A 10978-nucleotide genomic window follows, 5' to 3' on the forward strand; every position below is an offset into this window, starting at 1 on the left:
TCGAACCGTAACACGCCACCCACCATGCCTCGTTCTCGGCGGGTCTACCGAATGAGGAAGGAATTCCATCTTTGGCACACGAAGCTCTTCAGAAACGTTCGCGGGCAAGGACCCTTTCTTCGAACTCCTCTTCTTACTCGACATCTCGTGTTTTTCTTTTTTTTTATCAAGAAGGAAATGACAGAGAGAAAGAGAAAGAAGAAATTTTTTTTCAAGAAACCTCTCTATGAGAATGAGTAAGTGTAAAGATTGTGAAGAAATTACCTCCCTTCTTATAGGCATGAGAAATTACTATTTACTTGCAGATTTTTGGACACGAACTTCGCCCAAATACACCAATCTCGTCCGAACTCGCCATACCGCGCATTGGGATCTCACTAGAAATCCACGCTCCCAACGAGCTGGGGGGCTAACTGTTGGGGTCGAAAACGGTTGCGACGAAGTTAACGTCCAAATCCCCGAAGAATAAAAAATGAAAAATCTTCTTCGACAAATACTTTTTTGAAATAGATTCTTCCTTACGAAAAGCTTTGCGGAGGAAACGCGAGTCATCAGACAAGAGCTCGAAAAGGGTCGCTACACAGCGACCGAACGCGTGTTCCGCTCAGTCGCTACGTAGCGACCGAGCTTTCGTCCTCTCGGTCGCTACGTAGCGACCGAGCTCGAGCCGAAGTTCGATCGCTACGTAGCGACCAAGCTCTTCCGAAACGTCGATACGACATTAGTCCGTGCATTCTCGTCTACCCTTCAATGCTATCTCCCTAAGACCGTAGCGAACCCATTTCACGTTCCCCGCCATTCTAAGTTATCGATAAAACTTTACCGTAAAAGCCGCGGAAAGTTCATTCTTTATCGAAAGAAGCCGTAATAAGCGCTTCGAGTTTAAAGACGGCCCAAAGGGACCTAAGACATGACTCGAGGCCCAACTTACGATTTGCTCTTACCTTGTTGTAACGCTCAAACGCGAATTCGGAATAAGATCTACTTTGCTCTCTTTTCGATTTCTTATACTTTATTGTTGTCATTATTTTGTTCTGATTACTTGGCGTGTGGTATTAGCAGATATCCAGGACCTCTGGGAAATTAGGGTTTTCCTAGTTTCCTTATTTAAACGGAAATTGACAGTGCGAATTTCGGTTCCCACAAGGTGCTGTTGTCGTTCGTAACAATTCAGTTGGGCAGTGGATACTTGGTGTGTGCCTTTGGCATTTGTCGCAACTTTTCGCGTAGGATTCGCAATCTGCGTTCATTGTCGGCCAGAAGAAGCCTAGACTTCTTACTTTGATTGCCAAGGCGCGACCGCCTGAGTGGTTGCCTCCGACGCCTTCATGTGTCTCGGCCATAACCCTGAGGGTTTCGTCCCCATGAATGCATTTAAGGAGTACTTTACTCGCGGTCCATCGATGGAGTTCATCATCTAAGAGCATCTCCAACCCCTAGTTATTTTCACCTCTATATGCTATAATAGAGGTAAAAGTGCTACATATGATCTCTATTTCCACCTCTATAATAGAGGAATGCTATTTTTTCTTCTATTTATAGAGGAAAAAATAGCAATCTCTATTATAGGGTCATACTTTTTTATTTTCAAAATAGTCCTTTAACTTTCAAATTTTTATAGTTGTAACCAAAATAATTATATTTATAGAGAAATACAGCTTTTGTAGGAGTATAATAACATTTTTTATTTACATAATAGTCTTTTAACAAAATTTTAGTTTAAAATAATTCATAAGTTTATGAAAATATTTTAAAAGTTAAAAATAAATAAGGTTAGTTATCAACTTTTATAAACAAAATGTATCTTTTGTAAAATTAAAATAGAATCTTTTGAGAATATTCCTTTATAGAGGCAAACATAGAGAAATACATTGGAGAGAAACTCATCTCTATTTTAGAGATGCTCTATTTTAGAGGTAAAAATAGGGGAATACATTGGAGATGGTCTAAGACGACGTAATGAGCACTGCGTGCTTTTAGCCGGCGTGCTTCCCATTTCTCGGCTGGGCGTTCTCTTTGCTGAGGTAATTGATGAACTCTGTTCTCCAGTCCGGGTCGAACCCGTCAGTATCTGGTGCGGTGACTGGGGCTATGATGACCGTTTGGTCGGTCGAGATATCGATACTTGGCTTTTCGATGCGGTGTATTGGGATGGTTCGTTTAACCTGATCTCGGAGCTTGCTGCCAAGGGCCGCGAGGGCGTCGGCGCAGACGTTTTCCCCTCTGGGAATTTTAATGAGTTCGAAGAATTCAAACTCTGCTGCTAAACCTTGGACTATCTTGAGGTAAGCGTCCATCCGGTCGTTGCGGGCGTCGTAGTCGCCGCTAAACTGACTGGTGACTAGTTATGAATTACAGTAGGCGCTTAGACATTTAGCCTTGACAACTTTTGCTAAGCGGAGTCCGGCGATTAGAGATTTGTATTCTGCTTCATTGTTCGTCTGATCAGTTCTCCGGTCGGGGACTGTAGTTGGACTCCGGCCCCCGCGCCTTTGTTAGTCGAGGATCCGTCGACATGAAGGGTCCAGTTTGGGTTCGCGAGTGCGAGGTCTTGCTCCAGTTCCGGGGCCAGTTCTACTAAAAAATCTGCAAGAACCTGGGACTTTTCCGCCGTTCGGTTCATGTAAGTGATATCAAGTTCACCGAGTTCGATGGCCCACTTCGTTAACCTCCCGGACCTGTTGGTGTTCTGAAGTATTGTTCGGAGGGGCTGGTCGATTAGTACATCCACCGAATGTGACTGAAAATACAGGCGAAGGTTTCTTGCTGCTTCAACGACGGCCAGTGCCATCTTCTCCAGAGTTGGGTATCGCGTTTCTGATCCCGTCATACATCTGCTTGTGTTGTAGATTTGTTTTTGTTCGCCGAGGTCTTCCTTTATCAGAATGCTGCTGACTGCTGCGGGGGATACCGCGACGTAAAGAGATAGAACGTCGCCGACATCCGGCTTGGCGAGTACAGGTGGGGTGGTCAGATACTGTTTGAGTTGAGCAAATGCCTCCTCGCACTTCTCATCCCAGATAAACTTCTTATTCCCTCGCGGGAGATCGTAGAATGGTAGACACTTGTTGGTGGATCTAGAGATGAACCGATTGAGTGCAGAAATCCGACCCGTGAGCCGTTGGACTTCTCTACTATACTTTGGACTTGGGAGGTTCAGGACCGCCGAGATCTGCTTCGGGTTGGCTTCGATTCCTCGTTGTGTTACGATATAACCAAGGAATTATCCTGAGGAAACTCCGAACATGCACTTCGCCGGGTTTAGTTTCATGCCATACTTGTTGAGAGTTTCGAAGCAATCTTGTAGGTGGCGGAGGTGGTCGGAAGCGTGTAGCGATTTAACAAGCATGTCATCGATGTATACTTCCATGGTGTTGCCCAGCTTATCTGCGAACATTTTGTTCACATGACGTTGGTAAGTTGCTCCTGCATTATTTAGGCCGAATGGCATGACCTTATAGCAGTAGGTTCCCCTGTCTGTGATAAAGGCCGTTTTCTCACGATCGTCAGGGTGCATCCTGATCTGGTTGTACCCGGAGAAGGCGTCATTGAACGTGAGCTTATCGTTCCCGGCTGTAGACTCGACCAGACGGTCGATATTGAGGAGAGGATAGCTGTACTTCGGGCAGGCTCTATTTAAGTCAGTGAAGTCGACGCAGACGCGCCACTTCCCGTTCTTCTTTTTGACAACTACCGGGTTTGCTAACCACTCAGGATAGCGCACCTCAGCGATTGAGCCGGCACCGAGTAACCGTTCAACCTCTTCGTTCACAGCTTTTGATCTGTCGGGCCCAAGCTTTCGTCTCTTTTGTCGGATGGGCTTGAAGGTTGGGTCGACCTTAAGCTCGTGAGTCGTTATAGCTGGATCAATCCCTTTCATGTCTGCCATGGACCATGCGAACGTAGACACATTCCTCTTGAGGAAGTCGAGAATTGACTGCTGTATATCCTCAGATAGATATGCGCCAATTCGTGCGGTTCAGCTAGGATCAATGTCGTCAATAGGCATCTCGAGAACTTCATCTTTCTGGGGGCAGACTTTTGAGATCGGGGGAGAGACAGAGCTAACCGGTAGAGAGGAACGCTGGAGCTTGACTGTGGCTATCAGTAATTCCCTAGCGGCCTTCTGGAAATTTGATACACTGGTGATAAATCGCTGGGACTGCTTGCATCGAGTGTATCCAGGGGGTTCCAAGTATGGCGTGATAAGGTGCCTTCGTGCTTACAACGGCGAACTTGACCGTTCGAGTAACTCCGCATGCGCGCACCGGAAGGCGGATTGTCCCAGTATTATTTCAGAAGATCCATTGAAGCCAGTTAACGTTCTGGAGGACGCTTTGATGTCGTCGAGATCCACTCCCATCTTTTGCAGCGTTCCTCGGAAGATGAGATCGATGGAGCTCCTCGTATCAATGAGTACTTTGGTGACGTCGTACTCCCCAATTCCAAGAACGACAAGAAGAGGGTCGTTGTGGGGGATATGAATCCCTGCTGTGTCATCAGGCGAGAAGGTTATCGGAGGATGACTCGGTGACCTAGTTGGCCACCTTTGCGAAGTCGCGACTTGCCGGCGGTAATCCTTGACAGAACGAACAGAATTTACGCAGGGAGGAGAACCGCCCATAATGACATTTAGTCACTGTCTTGTTTTTGCTCGCTTGGAGTTTAAGAAGGCGCGCAGGTCGGCTGATTCGGCGACAGCGTAGAGTTGCCTGACGTCTTAGTTTGCTCCAACCGTCTTCGGAGATCTGTGGGCTTTGAGCGATTGAGAAGTACGCGAATATTGCACGCGCCGGCGTTGAGTTAGTCTCGAAGATCACCGTTGGGGAACTTTGGATCTTTTTTGGGGTCAGGATCACTGGTCGAGATACGGTGAGACTTCCTTGCGTTCAGCGTTATTCGGAGATCGCTGTCTTCGGACTCGAGCTTTCGTTTGAGAACATCTCTCAGATCTCCGAGTATAGGTGTATCGTCGTCTGATGACAAGCTTTGCTGAGAGAGTATAACCTCAATGCGCCTGCGGTTAGCCAGCTGTTCTTCGTCGGCTGAGGAGTTTTCCTCACCGTCATCCTTCGGAGTTTTATCCTCATCTTGCTGCTGCGTTTTGTTTTGTCGGCCTTTGCCGGTAGCTTTGCGCAGGGCCCTTTTTTCTTTATTCTTGCTCCAGCTTTTGCCGTTTTTGGGCTTAGCTTTCAGGGGCTCGAATTTGAAGTCGCCGCTGGCGAGAGACGAGAGGTAGTGCGCATAGAGTGATTTGCACTCTATCGTATCATGTCCTTTGACGTCGTGATATTTGCAATGTTTGGTGAGATCGACGGTTCTGGAAGGGCCTGCCGTCGGACCTGCTGCTACAGCGGGTTGAGTCGCGCAGACAGTATCAGTTAGCTCACCAGACGAGTCGAGCTCTCTGACCCATTTGTTCCACCCTTCTCCGCGGACTACCATGGTTGAGATCGGCACGTTATTCTCGTTGACGATATACATGTATCCGTCTTTTCGGCCCTTTCTGTCGCTAGGAGCATGCTGGCGCGGTTCTTGTCACGTGTTGGCATTTTTCATCGCTGGTGCTTTCGGTGCGTTCATCTTGCTGAGGATTTCGTTTGTATCTTCTTCCATTCGGATAAAGTTATCAGAACGATCGATAGCATCTTGGAGCGAAGTGGTTGGATTTTGGTATAAGTCTTCTCGGAACTTAGAGCGGACCCACAACGTGTTCCGCAGGGCATCGATGGCGATGCCGTCTGGGATTTCAATCCTTGAGACTACTGCTTTGAACTTCTCCACGTAGTCGCGGAGACTCTGATCTTTGGTTTGGTTGAGGTTCCACAGGCTGGAAGCAGTGGCACTGCGCTTTGTGAACATAATGTATGTTTTGAGGAAGGCCGCTGATAAGTCACGGAAGCTTCCGATTGAGTTCTCCTCTAGTTGGGAGAACCAGGTCAGGGCCGGCTCGTGGAGAGTCTCGACAAACAGTTGACAGTAGCCTGCATCCTTTTCTTCATCGGAGAGTCGAGCACGTGCCATCGCGATATTGAAAGCCGTCATGTGTTCCACCGGATCTCCTCCGGGCTTGTACTCAGGGAGGCGCAGCTTCTCTATCTTCCCGAGTTGCACACTGGTCAGTGTGCTAGTAAAAGGGGTTCGCGAGGTTGCAGCAAGTACGCTCTCGATTTGTGGAGCCGCCTAGTAACCTGATGGATCTTCGAGCTCATTTGTTGGAAGCTGAGTTTGAGCTCGGCGATCTCGCGTATGGTTGCGAGATCTGGTCTTATCGGGGGAGCATCGGTGAGGAGGGTTTCATTAGGTTCCGAGTCGTCTGAGATGTGGTTGCCACCCGTCTCCGTCGGGTTTGTGTTGAATAGGCGACGGCATATCATCTGGGGACGGCTTGTTTGGCCGTTTGGAGCGGTGAGTGCTGCGACCAAAGCAGCTAGCTGGTCGTTGGTTGTCTTTTGAAATTCGTCTTGTCGAGCGAGTCGAGCCATGACGGAGCTCATGAAATCTGCGGGGACTGGCGGCGCGGCTTCAGGCGTAGGTGTTGGTTCTCCGCCTGGAGCGCCGAAGGTGGCGTCGTCTTGAGCCATGTAGATCTAGAACGTTACTTTAGTCGGCCCCACGGTGGGCGCCAATTGTTTGTACGGGATTTAGTCGACTAGGTTGAAACAACTCGAAATGGGATGACCAAAGAAGTTTTATTCGACCGATTAAATGGGTTACAAGGGTGACAGGAGATCAAGGAAACAAGCCGGAGCTTCGAGGAACAAACCGGGAGAGATACAGAGCGATTAGGAATGAATAGAGACTAAGAACCCTGGATCTAGCCGCTCAGTATATGTGTGTGTCAAGCCCCCTTTCTTTCTGTTCCCTTCTCCTCCTTTATAGGCTTCCTCTCCTTGATGCCCTAATTTCGGTCCTCTCTGGGCCTTAATTCGGGGAGCCGAGTATACAGGCCTGGGTGGAGTTCCTCCGAGCCGGGTGCTTTTGGTCGGCTTTCCCAACGGTTAAAAGCACTCTAGGGCCGAGCTGGCGACTCTACTCGCCGAGCCGGATGAATTAGGCCAGCTTTCTAGGCTAGGTCCTGTTATTCGATGGGCCTTGTGGAGAGATGTAATCCATCTCCTACAGACTTCACGTACGAATCCGGTTTGTAATATTTTTATCTTCAGGTGTAACCGGTAAACATCATACGAAGACGAACACTAGATAAAGATATGAAAAAAATGAGTAAGAATAAAAGTTTTGGAATGATGAGAAACGATGTTTCATTACCAGTACAAACAAAGGAATGAAAAGGAAATATTATTCTTTATGAATGGTAAATTTTATAAAGAATGTATGTTTTTCTTCATTTCCATGGTTACAATTCAAAGTCGAAATGTGATTTTGCTTTAGCCACAGATTGATCTGGGCATCCGGATCTTCAGATCGGGTTTTGATCTGTTTTTTTTCAGATTTAGACTTTTCAGATCTTATACATTTGGACCTAGTTATGTAATTGGAAACTAGGTAGATGGTTGCAAATTCTTGAATATAAATACATTTTAAACAATTTAAATATCATGTTCTATTTTGTATCTAAATTTATAAAATGAAATTATTTTATAACATTCAGATTCATCTAATTTTTTTTAAATACAATATTACTTTACTTCTTATGGTGGTAGATATTTTTAAATGAAGTATGCATAAAAAAGTTTCAAATGGTTTTGTAGCTTTTAAACTTATTATTGAGTTTGTTTTGAAACAAATGCATATCAATTTCAGATTATATATTACATGTAACATTGTTTAGGATGTTTGGCGATTGATGTAAGTTTGTTCTTATATTACTTTCTCTTTTCATCTGAGTGAAATAAACTAAAAATAAAAAAATCAGATAATTAAATTATAATTTTGAGAGATGAACTACATGTAAATAAAAAATCATTAAATTGAATTTTATGTTAATATACAGTCGAATTTATAAAACTTAGTTGGAATGATATAACTACAAAGATAAATAGTATTACAATAAATATATTGGGGTTGAACATAACTTAGAAATCCTATAAAATTTAGATCCAGTCATTATAAAACGCTTACATGCAAAAAAATTATTTTAAAATCTATTTTATTATTTTCATTTAGATGTAAGATTTCAAAATATTATCATTACAAATGAATACCTCTCCCATCACAAACTTTATCAAATATATATATAGTAGGATTTTCAATTCAGATATGTTCAAGTCTATAAGAGTCAAATATTTAGAATCCAAAAAATCCAAAATATTTAAACTAAAACAACACAATCCAAAAAGAATTTAGAAACACAAAATCTGAACTGGAACCACATCAAACCCCAAAAAACGATTGAACAGCTTTTATGTTTCATAAGTTATTGAAATATAAAAATTTAAGAGAATTTGCACTCCATATACAAGAATATGTGCCAAATTTGCAAGAATGGAAAGATGAATTATTGAACATTTTGGACCAAAATGCCCATATTACTAGAACTGAAACCTATCAAAACTTATCAAAAAATTACTTATATTAGATACACTTTATGTACATAAATATCATATAAGGCCCAAAATTAATCATTACTCTATTGTTTTCTTTCTTCGTATTCATTCGTACACTTAATATTTCTTCTTCTTTATCATCTACATGATGAATCTACACAATTCGAATGATATATGACCTAAAATTTAATATATTAATATGATATATCAAATGGAAATTCTATGATAATATTATAATTAGCCAGCTAACGTAAGTTATCAGTGGCGGAGGGAGAGCATGAAAAAGGGGGGCAGCTGCCCCCTATGAAATATTGAATTTCCATTGATTATTTAAAATTTCTATGGTTTATGTGATCAAATTTCTTCTAATGCCCCTATAAATTTAGGTCAAATCTTGTATTGCCCCCGGTGAAACCATTGTCTGTCTCCGCCACTGTAAGTTATTAATGGTTAAGTATCCATGGTAATATATGTTTTGTATTTTATTATTCATGCTTTTATTTTGAGTAGTTTTGTCTTGTTTAAAGTTTTGTTGTCATTTGAAGAAGACACATTCCCTATATATTGTTGATCTTGCAAATTATGCTTCAAATAAATATGAAACACATTCCCTAAAACATCATAGAAACAACTAGAAACAATAAGAAATGATAGAAAAGAAGTCGGATTAAAATTTTAGGAATGATAATTCCTTACCAAAATTAACAAGGAATAAATTTCTTCTATAATTCTCTACAAACAAATGAATGAAAAGAAAAACTATTCCTCATAAAACTAATTATTTTAAGGAATATTAAAGAATGTAATGTTCCTCTTCATTCCCTTGATTACAATTCAAAGCCAAAATGTGATTTTGCTTTAGCCGCAGATTGATATGGGCGTCCGGATCTTCAGATCGGGTTTGGATCGGTTCTTTTCAGATTTAGACTTATCGGATCTTATACATTTGGACCTAGTTATGTAATTGAAAAATAGGTACATGGCCTCAAATTCGTGATTATAAATACATTTTAAACAATTTAAATATAATATTATATTTTGTATCTAAATTTATAAGATGAAATTTATTTTACAACATTCATATTCATCTAAATTTATTTTAAAAAATTAAATACAATATTACTTTACTTTTTATGGTGGTAGATATTTCTAAATGAAGTATGTATAATTAGTTTTGTAAATTTTAAACTTATATGATTATTGAGTCTGTTTTGAAACAAATGCATATCAATGTCATATTATACAATACATGTAACATTGTTTAGGACGTTTGGCGATTGATATCAGTTTGTTCTTATATTACTTTCTCTTTTTATCTGAATGAAATAAACCAAAAATAAAAACATCAAATAATTAAATTATAATTTTGAGAGATGAACTACATGTCAATAAAAAAAAATCATTAAATTGAATTTTATGTTTATATACAGTCGAATTTATAAAACTTAGTTGGAATGATATAACAACAAAGATAAATAGTAGTACAATAAATATATTTGTGTTGCACATAACTTAGAAATCTTATAAAATTTAGATCCAATCATTATAAAACGTTTACATGCAAAAAGTTTATTTTAAATTCATTACAAATAAATACCTCTCCCATCACAAACTTTATCAAATATATAGTAGGATTTTTGATTCAGATTTAGATATGTTCATGTCTATAGGATTCGGTCGGATTCAAATATTTAAAATCCCAAAAACCCCAAAATATTTAAACTTCTTCGAAATTTAACTGAAATCCATCATATTATCTAAAATTTTGCAGATCGACCAATAATAAACTAATAAAAATTGACATTTAACATTTTAAACTTTAAGGTATTATCTTTTGTGCAACACTCTAAATTTGATATTTAAAGTTTCGTATAATTTGGAAAATATTATCAAAATATAATGAAGATTGCTCACAAAAAAACAAACATTTCAACTAAATCATAAAATAAAACATAATATTTTACTTCTTGTTATTTAATGGTGAGTATAATTACAGACCTTAAATCAAATTTTATAATTGTAACACAATACAGTAAAACCTCTATAAATTAATAATGTTGGGACTTTGAAATTTTATTAATTTATAGAGATATTAATTTACAAAAGTTTCCTTATTAATTCTTATTTTAAGATATATATTTATTGTAAGGTAATATTAAATAATTTTATGTATGCTTTAATAATATTATTTTACATTTTTCAAAAAAGACATTTTACTATTAATTATTTTTTCGTTTTATTAACTTTAAAAACAAAAATCAAAAACTACAAACAAAATCTAAAAACCAAAATCTAAAACAACAATTCGTGCTTTTCAAAAAACTAGAATCTACTGCAAAATCAAAAACCAAAATTTAAAAACCAAAAACCAAAAACCAAAAATTAAAATCTAAAAACCAGAATCCAAAATCTAAAAAGAGGTACCACCTTTATGTTCCCTAAATTATTGAAATATAAAACCAAACCAGTAG

This window comes from Brassica oleracea, chromosome C6 (assembly GCF_000695525.1).
Source record: "Brassica oleracea var. oleracea cultivar TO1000 chromosome C6, BOL, whole genome shotgun sequence".
Taxonomy (NCBI): Eukaryota; Viridiplantae; Streptophyta; class Magnoliopsida; order Brassicales; family Brassicaceae; genus Brassica; species Brassica oleracea.